Genomic DNA, 11,815 nt, shown 5'->3' with positions numbered 1-11,815 from the left:
AACTCAGCCAGGACCTTTTTCTTTTTTTCTACATATTATCTTTCTTGATGATCTCATCAGCTCATGTAGGTGCAGTTATGATCTTTATACTAATGATTTCTACATGTTTATATCCAGCAGTAGCAGTGCTGCATAACCATGTCAGGAGTGGGGGTGGGGAATGTATGCATAATAAGTTTTAAGTTTAATAAATATTATTATTTTCTCTACCACTTTTTCAAGTTTAGATAATTAATAAAAGAACAAATCAAGGCCTAATCTATAGTATTTGCTGAATTCTGAGTAAAGATTCAACATTAAAAATTTAATAATCACCCTGAAAGCCAGTTCAAACTGAGTTCAGTATATTCCTGAGGCTTGGTCTCCTTTCTGAATTTCACTATTGCATCTCCAACTGCCTATTAATAATTTCAAACTGGATGATATGTAGGGATCTCCAATTCAATCTGTCCAAAAAGGAATTCATTTTATTTCCCCTTAACCTTTCTCTTCTTCCAAAGTTCTCTATTATTTTTGAGAGTACTACTATCCTCCCAGTCATGCAGACTTTCAATATCACTGTTAGCCTCAAATCCTCCATTTCATTCCACAAATCTAATTAGCTACCAGATTTTGTCATTTCTACTTTGACAATCTATGTCCACTATGTCTCTTTCTCTCCACTTACCCAGTCACAATCCTAAATCAATCTCTCATTTTCTCTTACCTAGGTTATTACAGTAGACTTCTGGTTGCTTCCCTGCCTCAAATCTTTTTCTGCTTCAATAGAACTTTCATATTAGTTCCAAAATGATTTTTCTAAAGCTTACTTCTGACCTTGTCATTCTGAGGCTCTGCTCATGAAAACTTCAGTGGGTCTCTGTTACCCCTGTTATCATTGGGATCAAACATAAAATACTATGGTTGGCTTCTACCTTTTTCACAACTCAAATATTCTATCTTTCCACTATTCTTATACTTTATGTTCCTTGATAAGTACAGATATACTGACTTACTTACTATTCTTTTTATGAAATTAAATCTTCTGTTAGTATGCCCTAGTCCTGTCTATTTTTTATGTCTCTCACTCCTCACCTTTGCCATTTGTAATCCCTTGTCATTTTTAAAACCCAGCTCAAATGTCACCTTCTGCAAAAAAGCATCATTGCTCTCTTTTATCAAGTGAGTATTGCCTTCCAAGATTTTATCAAGCTTTCCTTTCCTTTCTACTTTTTTAATTTTCTTACATTTATCCAATTATTTACAAGCAGTCTTCCCATTATAGTGTAAGTTTCTTGAAGGCAGATATAATTTAGCTTTTGTCTTTGTATCTCTAGCACTTTGGAATCTGGCACATAATAAGCACTTAATAAATGATTGTTGATTTATTGATTGATTGATTTTTATAAGTTCTATAAATATTTGGAAATGTGAGTGTTTGACTCTATGTAGACAAAACATCTGGAGGACTGACTGATTTTTTTTTCTTGTCATCCAGATGGTTTGGCATAAAGAATGCATCAGGGAATTTTCTAATATTATAGAGCCAGAGGTTTGAATTCTGAAGGGTTCAAAGCAATATGAATTTTGCTTCTGTTCTTAAAGTAATTGAATTTTGTTTCTATATTTTGGGAGGTCATCGAATTCATCTCGAGGAGCCTTTTAGCTGGCTATTCTAGTTTTCTTGACTTTATACTGAAATAATACAGAAATCTAATTTCAAAAAAATCTGTTGTGATGTTTAAATACCTCAACTATCAATATCATATATGAATATACCTGAAATATATAAATGAAAAGAAATATTCCTGAAAAGACAAATCACAGACTCGAAAGGCAGAAATCATTTTCATGACTTTCCCACAAATGAAGATATTAAACACTTCAACTTTATGAGGAACTATTTTTCTACTTTATACAAGAATGTAATAAAATATAGTATGTATAACATGTTTAATTCTGCAAAACATTTAATAAATATAATTGCACTTGATCCTCACAAAAATTCTAGGTTTTTGTTGTTCAGTTATGTTTTATTCTTAATGACCATGGGGACAAACTGCACATAGGATTTTCTTGGCAAAGATATTGAGAGAGTTTGCCATTTCCTTAATTCAGTTTTATACAGGCAAAGGTTAAATGATTTACTCACATTCATAGAGTTAGTGAGTGTCATAGATCAGATCTGAACTCTGGTCTTTCTGATTCCAGACCTAGTATTCTCTTCACCACATAAACTAGCTGCCCAAGAAGATCCCTAGAAGGTAGGTAATATTAACTTCATTTTACATAAGAGGTATCTGAGGTTATAAGAGTTTAAATGATTTGATTTGCTCATGGTCATACAGCTAAAACATGTTTAAGTTAGGATTCAAAGGTCTTCCTTACTCTGGGTCCAAGGCTCTATTAATTATTATACCTAACTGCTTAAATAGATGTGAAATCAGATGCATCAAACTTAAAATTTCAGGTAGTAATTCTGAAAGCTTTTTTTATTTAAAGAATTGTATAGATAAATTAAGAGAAACCTGTATAGACCTCAGACAAAATGATGGGCAGTGACTGATTTTTGTCTTAGGCATGTCTAAACTCTTTTTTCTACTTCAGTGGCATTTCACTAATCTAACCCTATCTATTTACAGATATCCAATCATTTCTGCTTTTTAAGCAAATCTTTCTATCAAAACAGGAAAGTCCATAATTCTAAAAATCCCATTTTATTTAATATAACTCATTCAACCCTGTGTGTTAACTTCTCCAGTTATTTATGCTTTAAAACTTTTTTTTCCTGTAATAATTTAGCAAAAAGCTTTGTCTCTCCTTAAAAGAGCATCAGGGAAATAAGTTTATGAATTAGGGAGGGAGTAGATGAGTCTTCTTGCCACTGAAATAATTTCAGTTTGACACTAGTCTCAAGGAAAGTAATATTGCTTTAATAATTTTAGGGATCTTGGCTTGTCCCACTATCCTTTCTCTTTCATCATTAACTCTAACTTCAGATGCAGTAGATTTTAAAGTCATTCTGGTTAAATTTTAGAGTTGGAAGAATCTTTGAGATAGTCTTGCCCAACTCTTCCATTTTGTACCAGCCTATGTCTCACTGAACTCTCACTCTGGGTTCCTCTGTGTCACCATCACTGGCCACAGTTTCCTCCTTGCCAACATAGTGATTGTGTTATTCCTTCTGGGAAAATAGTGCACAACTCCATATCCCAGAATGCTTTCACAATTCTTGTCTTTGAACCCCCCTTATTGTGATGAAGACCAGAAAGCAGCTGCTAAAAGATGCCCCCAAGTGCAGGAAGGGGAAAGGGAGTCATGGGGAAGGGCTGCTTAATGGAAATATGTGAAAAGAAATGTTCAATCTCCTGGAGGAATATGCTCAAATTCTAACTTCTATAGGAAGTCTTTCTTCCCTGTTATCCCTCTTCCATTCCTTCTAGTGCCTTCTCTCTCAGTTTGCCTTTCTTTTACATGATATATAGAAATATGTATGTGTTTGTGTGTAGGTGTGTATATATATATGTAGTATTTTTTGCAGGTTGTGTCCACTATTAAAACATGAGCTCCTTCTGCACAGGAATCATGTTTTTGCCTCTTTTTTTTGTTTGTTTCCTGAATACTCAGTTCATTATCAGACACATAATAAACAATGAATGTTGGTTGATTGTTTGTCTAAAATCCAAGATTTTTTTTTTATTCAACATAGGTAGATTAACACGTAATGATACTTGTGGTGATCTCTTAGGTCTCTTTCAGCTCTAATGTTCTATTTTTTTGACCCTATAAAGAATTGAAATGATGGTCCACACATTAGAAGCACATAATAAGTGTGAACAGACTATTATACATTACAAACTAGGAACTGCAAAGGAGAATTAGAGTAAAAACACTATTTATAAGTAAAAAAGAAGATAAGCCAGGATGACAGAAATTTTCTATTTCCAATCATAGTATAATAAGATCACAAGTAAGATCACCTTATGACAAAGTTATGAAGGCCTTAAATAAGAGTAATATGGAATGAATAGTCATAGATGGGCTATGATTTATATATAAATAAGGAATGACCAAAGAAAAAGTATTACAGATTCATTTAAATATGATTTAAAGATATATAGTTTCAGTGAAAAGTATTGACTCAATATAGTTACTAAGAAACTAACAAAGAGAAAATAAAAATTATATTTGACATAGTAAAAGCAAAACCAATTATAATTGTTGCTATGAATGAATGCAAAAAAAAGAATTTTAAAGAAATCAACATATAAAGAATGTTATTATAAATTATTTTTCCAACAATATGTTTAAAATAACTTACATGAAATGGATGAATAATTACAAAAATATAAAATATCTGGATTAATGAAATAAAAACACAGAATTTAAATATCTCTTTATCAGAAAAAGGAATTGAACAAGCAAAATGCCCAAGTTAGTCTAAAAAAATTACAGAATCAATCAAACATTCAAAGAATTATTAATTCCAATATTACACAATTTGTAAAGAAGCAATTCTTTAATAATTGTTCTGTGATACAAATACACCCTTGATTGAAAAAAAAATAGGGAGAATTAAAACAAAGAAAGCAGCAGCCTGCTATCCCTAATGAAATTGATTCAAAAGCATTAAATAAAATGTTAGTAAAGAAGCTGGATTAAATTGTATTTGTTATTTGTTAAAAATAGAATTAGTTCATTACTGGAATAGATTAGATACCCAACATATAGAAGCAAATGATCCCAAAAATCCAATGTTTGTGTAGAGCAAAAAGGAAAGGTGCTGTTGCTGAACAGTAATGTATACCAATGCATCTGCATTACTATACAATGATGGCAATTGTGGGAATAGGAGAGATGGATTATATAAAATATTATTATTATTTGTTTTATATCAAATCCAAGGTTCTTCTTAAATCTTGATGCACTAATTCCTTATTAGTATCAGATATTGCAAACTGAATATCCTTGAGATATTTTAACCTCAATATTTCTAAAATTGAAATCATTATTCCAATCCCACTCCCATTAATCCTACCCTCTTCTATTCTCTCCCACACCTAATTTTCTTCTTAGTTTGTACTCCATAGACAATGATGCTTCACTCAAGATAATCTAATTATCTAAAATTTCACTAACATGCCTATTAGTTTCATTGTTGATAAAGAGCAGAGACTATTCAGGGGGACATATTAGCCAATGGTGTAAAATATAGCACATTGGTGGAGAAGCATGAGGACTAAGAAGAAGATTATGATATTTATCATTTAAGATATTGTCAATTTTGGAGAAAGCAGTTTCATCTAAGTGATGAGTTTAAAAGTAATGGTTTTAGAGTAAGTGAGGCAGTGAATGTAGGCAGATTTTACAAAGAAGCTAAGAATGAGAGAAAAGATTTAGGACAATGACTTGAACACTAGCATAATACCTCACATATAATAGATGTTTAATAAATGTTTGTTGCATAAATGAATAAGGATAAAAAAGACCAGCATATGTGAAGGTAATAAAAAGGGTAAGAAAACAGTAAAGTGAGATTCAAACTTCAAGTCAAAGTGGGTCTGATTGAAGAAATAGGATCAAACATATAAAGAGGCTGATCCTGGTGAGGAGATGAGCCATCTCTTAGAGAAAATTGAAAAGGAAATGAATGTGAAATCATGTCAACAGGTTTTGAAATGAAGAGAATGGAAGAAAAAAACATTCCTACAAATAGCCTTAATTTTCTAAATTTGATTAAACTTCTTTTACATTTTGGAGACATGAAGATGAACCTCAATTAAAGGGAATTTTGCTAAGAGGAAGGATGATTGAAAATATATAAAAAGAGAAAGATACAAAGAAGAAGAAGAGGAGATAGGGCTTAGCATGGCTCATATTCTTTCTTTCATTGATTGACTTCTCCTTGATTTTTCTTAACCTATTCCATTTTTCCCTACCTACTCAAAACAATTTGCTGGGAACTTCTAGAACCTATATATCCTCTTCCTCTATCATATTCTCACTTCATTCTCCAATACTTTGTCCCAAAGGAAAAGTCTTTCTAGAGAGATATTATCCCAGCACAAAAATTAATTCTTCTTGAGTCTCAACTTGAGTATTTTCAATGTGAATTCTATGGGCAACATAGTTCTGCACACCATATTTCTGACAATAATGTTCTAGTATCTCCCTTTCTTCCTAATTCATAGAAGAGCATTCAGTTTATTTGGTGAAAGATAGCATGATGCAGAGGTGAGAATACTAAATTTGGACTTGGGAAAATACACATTCAAGCTCCCTCCCTCTCACCTTTGAAATATAATAATAATAATAATAATAATAATAATAAACATTCATAGTGAAGAAGGGACCCCAAAATTCTAAAACTCCTTGAAGAAGAAAATATCCTTCAACTCTGCCTCAGTGAGGGACCCCACCCGAGGGAAACAAGATAAACAGTTTCATTCTGTTATCTAGGTGGGGTTGGTTTAGTCCTAAGCTAAAAGAATTCCAACCCTATTCAATTAAAGAAACTCATTCAATTCTACTCAAATTCCAGCTCAAGCTGAAACCCCGTTTGTAATAGAGCAACTTGGAACTCCACCCTCTAGACCCTTTCAGCTTGTAGCCAAAACTCCTATTATAAAAGAGCCAATATAAAATTCTCTCTTTGCAGAGGTTCTAAACATGCCATGCTATGCCAGGGAGACCTCTGCTCACTGGAATAATATTCTTTTCTAGTGCTACCCTCTTTTTATCCTTACCTATTTTCCTAATGAGATTTTATTCCTCTCTATTGGAATTTCTAACCTTACTTCCCAATCTCTATAATAAACCTCTTTTATCAATCTAGGTTTTCAGGTTTGTAAATTCCTTTATAGAGAATCCTTATGCTGCCAGAAGGGGATTCCCCAAAATGCCCTACCCTTGCACCAAATCCCAAGGGGGTGCAAGGGAGCCAAACCTCTCCCTTTGGTTCCCTGAACCCAAACCTGCCAGGAGACCTTATCATTTAACTCCCTGATCACCAGAAACCTTAATCTCATTTTGGTTCCCATATCGGGAGCCCTGAAAACTAAGTGACTTCACCTCATCAAAAGTACTGGAATGTCTGAACATCACATGAGATGATGTATGTTAAGTGGACATTATTAAAATTCTATTAAATTTTAACAATTATTATTTCTTTCTTACTCAATACCAATGAAAACATTCTGAATGAATATATTAAATTCTAGGTATGGAATCAGCTAAGGCTCAATTCCTAAGAAAAAAATAAATTTTGTGCTACAATTATAATCTTCACTCCAGATCTAAAATACTATTTTAAAAACTCTGCTACTTTATGTAATTTTCTTTCAAGTTTTGATAGCTAAATGTAGCTTCATCTGGCTCTAGACAAATGTTTATATGTTTTTGTTGCTTTTTAAAGATTAGTTAGAAGTACTTAAGATAAGCAAGGGGGATCCTTGGAATCATTTGGAATTGGTTTGAGAGAACTAATTATGAAGTTTTCAATGGGAGCATCAATACCTTAAAATCAGAAAATACTATAAATCAGGGTCTAACTTATTATTTTGTTGATGGTCTGGGCTTAAGAAAGTGATGAAGAAAGTGTGAATAAGGAGGCAGATTAAATATGTATTGTGAGAACATATTTTTTCACTGAGAGCCTGTTGTTAAACATTGACCAACATATCTGTGCACTGAGCATACTGCACACTTTCTATATTGATTCATTTTTTTTTCCCTTTATTTTCATCAACATTAAAGGGATGGAACAGCACTACTAATGAAATCTGAAAAAAAGAGAGAGAGAATACTGAAACTAATATAGTGGCACTGCAATTTTTCTCATCTTAAATGAAAAAAGTGAATATATGGGACTAGGAAAAAAGGGAGGAGAAGCATAAAAAGTGTAAATTGAACTTTTGCCTCTTATTGCATCTGCTCTGTGACTGAAATCAGTTTATTTTTGTTTGTTCTACTGTCTATCTGCTGAAAACCTATCTGAAGCCAAGGCAAATGCAAAACATGTGACTTTAAATGGCTTGAACTAGAGAAGAAGAAGAACACTGGGAAACACTCTAACAGGCTCTGTGGTGAATTCTGTACATGCACCACATCAAAAGGAAATTGAAGCTAAAATAAATAATGTTACACTGGAAGTTGAAAGAATATAGCAAATCCTAAAGCTGCTTGTGTACTAATTGAGAGTATTTTAATTGTTAAAAGATTTAGAGAAGTAAACAGTGTGGATGGGAACACTGTGCTGAAAGCTTAGGGCCCAGTCTGGTTTTCCTTTTTAGTGGCTTGGCAACAATGGCAGGGCTGAGCTCCGGCCTTGGTTTTAGACACAGAAGCAGAGCTGTTCAAAGGATTAATCAGCTGTCCGAACATGGTAGGCTATGATCTTCTGATATACATAATACTCAACCTTTAGAACAGAAGAACTGTTCAATTTTGCTGTTTTCTAGATCCTTTGGTAAGCTTCTTTCTGATAGTGTAATCAGTTGTTTATGTTAAGAAATAATTTATTTACCTTTTCCTGTTTTTGTTTTTTTGACATTATTGATCAAACTATGCTTTAATGTTTAAGAGAGCTAACATGACATAGTGGAAAGAAAAGTGGATATGAAAATTTGGATTCAAATCCTAACTCTTACTTAAAATAGTTATATGTGCTGAGAAAAGTCACAACTCTAGACCTCAGTTCCTCACCTTTCAAAAAAAGGGTGGGTAATAGTGAAGAGAAAATACTTGTAATGCTTTCCTTGATTTCTCAGACACTTGCTGAATCTCTGTCAGATGAATAAGGTTAGACTGCCTCAGGCTCAAAAGGATATCTAACCCTCACTTTCAATCTGCTTTTGCTGTTGTACAGATGACCTCTACAAGTCTTTTATTTTTTAAAAAAATCATTATTTATTTTTATTTTTTTTTAATTTTGAATTCCAATACTCTTCCTCCCTTTTAATCCTCCCTTGTCCATTAAGATGAAAAAAATGATCTCAATTATATGTATGAAATCATGCAAAATATTCTTCTATATTAGCCAAAGTCGGGGCATGTGAGAAACATACTTCAATTCACACTCAGAGTTCATCGAGATAAATAGTATTTTTCATTATGAGACCTATCAATATATTAGAAGATAACTTGTTTTCCAGAGTGAAGGTCCAGCAAGCAGGCTGTGTCTTGAGCTTGGTACAACAATAATATCTCACACTCATGTTCTGGATGATCTCACACATAGCAAAATCCCCAAACAATTTCTGGTCATGAAGCCCTGCTGTGAACCAAACTTGCCACATTGATACTGTTACCCCTCATTGTCAAGGCTACAATTCACTGCATAACTATAAATATAAATATTGAGTTCTCCCCACACTACCTTGGGTCCTTTCCACTAGGATGAGAGTTCTGGCACATGTATCCTTGTATGCAAGCCATTTTCCTCACTTTGAATTTAAACTTCTGTTTGATTCTTGAATCTCCTGTATCTAGCCTACTTTGTTTATCTCTGGTCACTCACAGGTTCAAGACTGGTTCTGATCTGGTTGAGAGACATTTGGAATTGCCTTGGATCATTATATTGATCAGAATAGCAATAATGTTGTAGATCATTATTACAATATTCTCAGTACATACAGTAATGTCTTGATCTACTCTCTTCACTTTGCATCACTTCATATAGGTCTTGCCATGTTTTTCTAAACCATTCCCCCACTTAAATCATTTCTTATGGGACAATTTTAATCCTTCACAATTATTTGCCAGAACTTGTTTAACTATTCTCCAATTGATGAGCATCCCCTCAATCTCCAATTCTTTGATATCACAAAAAGAGTTGCTATAAATATTTTTGCACACATAGATCACCTTTTTTTCTTTTTCTTTGATCTCTTTAGGGTATAACACAATAGTAGTATTTCTGAATCAAGGAATTTATATAATTTTATGGCTCTTTGGGCATGGTTTTAAATTGTCTTCCAGAATGATTAGACCATTTCACAATTCTACCAAAACTTTTAGTGTCCCCATTTTCCTTTATCTCTTCCAGCCTTTTTCATTTCTGATAAGTATGAGATGATATCTGAGAATTATTTTAATTTGCATTTCTCTAATTTATAATAACTTGAGATTAGGCTTGGAGCCTTATTTCATATGATAATAGGTAGTTTTCATTTCTTCTGAGAATTGCCTGTTGACATTCCTTAACAACTGATCAATTGGGGAATGTGGCTCAGTTACCTGTACATTTGAGGAAAAATAAAAGATCTTTATCAGAGAAATATGCTGCAAAAAGTTAATAAAACTTCATCACTTATAACATCTTTTAATAAAATGTAATTTTTAGAGTATCTCTTTTAATTAGGTCTATTTTTGCTTTTGCTTTATCTGAGATTATGATTACTGCCTTTCCCTCTTTTACTTTAACTGAAGCATAATAAATTCTATTCATTCTCCTTAGTTTATCTCTATGTGTGCTCTCAGTTTCAAATGCATTTCTGAAAAACATTTTTCTAGCCATTTTCATTTTATGGGTGAATTCATCCCATTTATATTTACAGTTATGATTACAATTTATTTCCATTTATTCTATTTTCTTCTACTTACCTTTCTATCTTTTTTATCCTGTCCTTCCTTAAAAGTCTATTTTGCTTTTGACTACTGCTTCTTTAAATCCACTGTTCTTTTATCACACATATTTCTTTCTCTTGTCTTCTTTATTTCTTTTTTAAGGCATTTCTATACCCAACGTACTGTGTACATATGGTCTCTTTTCTTTGAACCAGTTCAAATAAGAATGAGACTCAAGCATTGCCTTTTACCAATCCTCATTTACACTTCCATAATAAAAGCTCTTCCTGGGCACATTTTTATGAGATAATTTCCCCCATTCTACCTTTTCCCCTTCCTCTCAGTGAAATCTTCTTTCTTGTTTTTTCATTTATTTTTCACATTATGCCAACATAATCAAATCACACCCATGACTTCTTTTTATGTAGACTCATTTTAACTGCCCTTTTAACATGGAAGCTACTAAATCTTTTGTGATACTGACTAACCCACAATATTTCAATAGTTTCTTTCTTGCTGCTTGTAATATTTTCTCCTTGTGAGATCTCTGGGATTTCACTATCATATTCCTGAGAATTTTTATTTTGGAATCTCTTCAGGAGATGATCAATGAATTATTTCCATTTTTATTTTGTTCTCTAGATCCATGATGTTGTGACAGTTTTCCAGTATATTTTCTAGAAATATGATGTCTAGTTTCTTTTAAAAAAAAATAGTAGTTTTCAGGCAGATGAACAATTTTTAAAAATTATCTTTTCTTTGTACAGTTTCTAGGTCAGTTGTTTTTTTATTGAGATACTTCACATTTTCTTTTGTTGTTTTATTTTTCATTCTTTTGTTGATATTTCACGGAGGCATTAGCTTCTAGATATCCAATTCTAATTTTTAAGGTATTATTTTATTCAGTGAACGTTTGTACCTTTTTTCCACTTGACCATTACTGCTTTTTAAGGATTTCTTTAGTCAATTTTCAGCCATTAAGCCATTTCTGGTTTTTAAAATGTTATTTTCTTCAGTAGTTTATGCCAATTCTACCAAACTGTAAATTCCTATTTTATAATTTTTTTTATCACTCATATTTTTCTCATTTTTTTTCTGGTACTACTCTTACCTCTTTCTTTAATTCTTCCAGCAAGAATTACTGGATTTATGTTCAATTAGCATTTTTTGAGGTTTTGATTGCAGCTATTTTCATGTTATTATTCTCTTCTATGTTTGTGTCTTGATCTTCCCTGTCACTATATAGCTTTGTATAGTCATTTGGGGGAAA

Source organism: Antechinus flavipes, chromosome 4 (assembly GCF_016432865.1).
Source record: "Antechinus flavipes isolate AdamAnt ecotype Samford, QLD, Australia chromosome 4, AdamAnt_v2, whole genome shotgun sequence".
NCBI lineage: Eukaryota > Metazoa > Chordata > Mammalia > Dasyuromorphia > Dasyuridae > Antechinus > Antechinus flavipes.
This window is presented reverse-complemented; position numbering follows the sequence as displayed.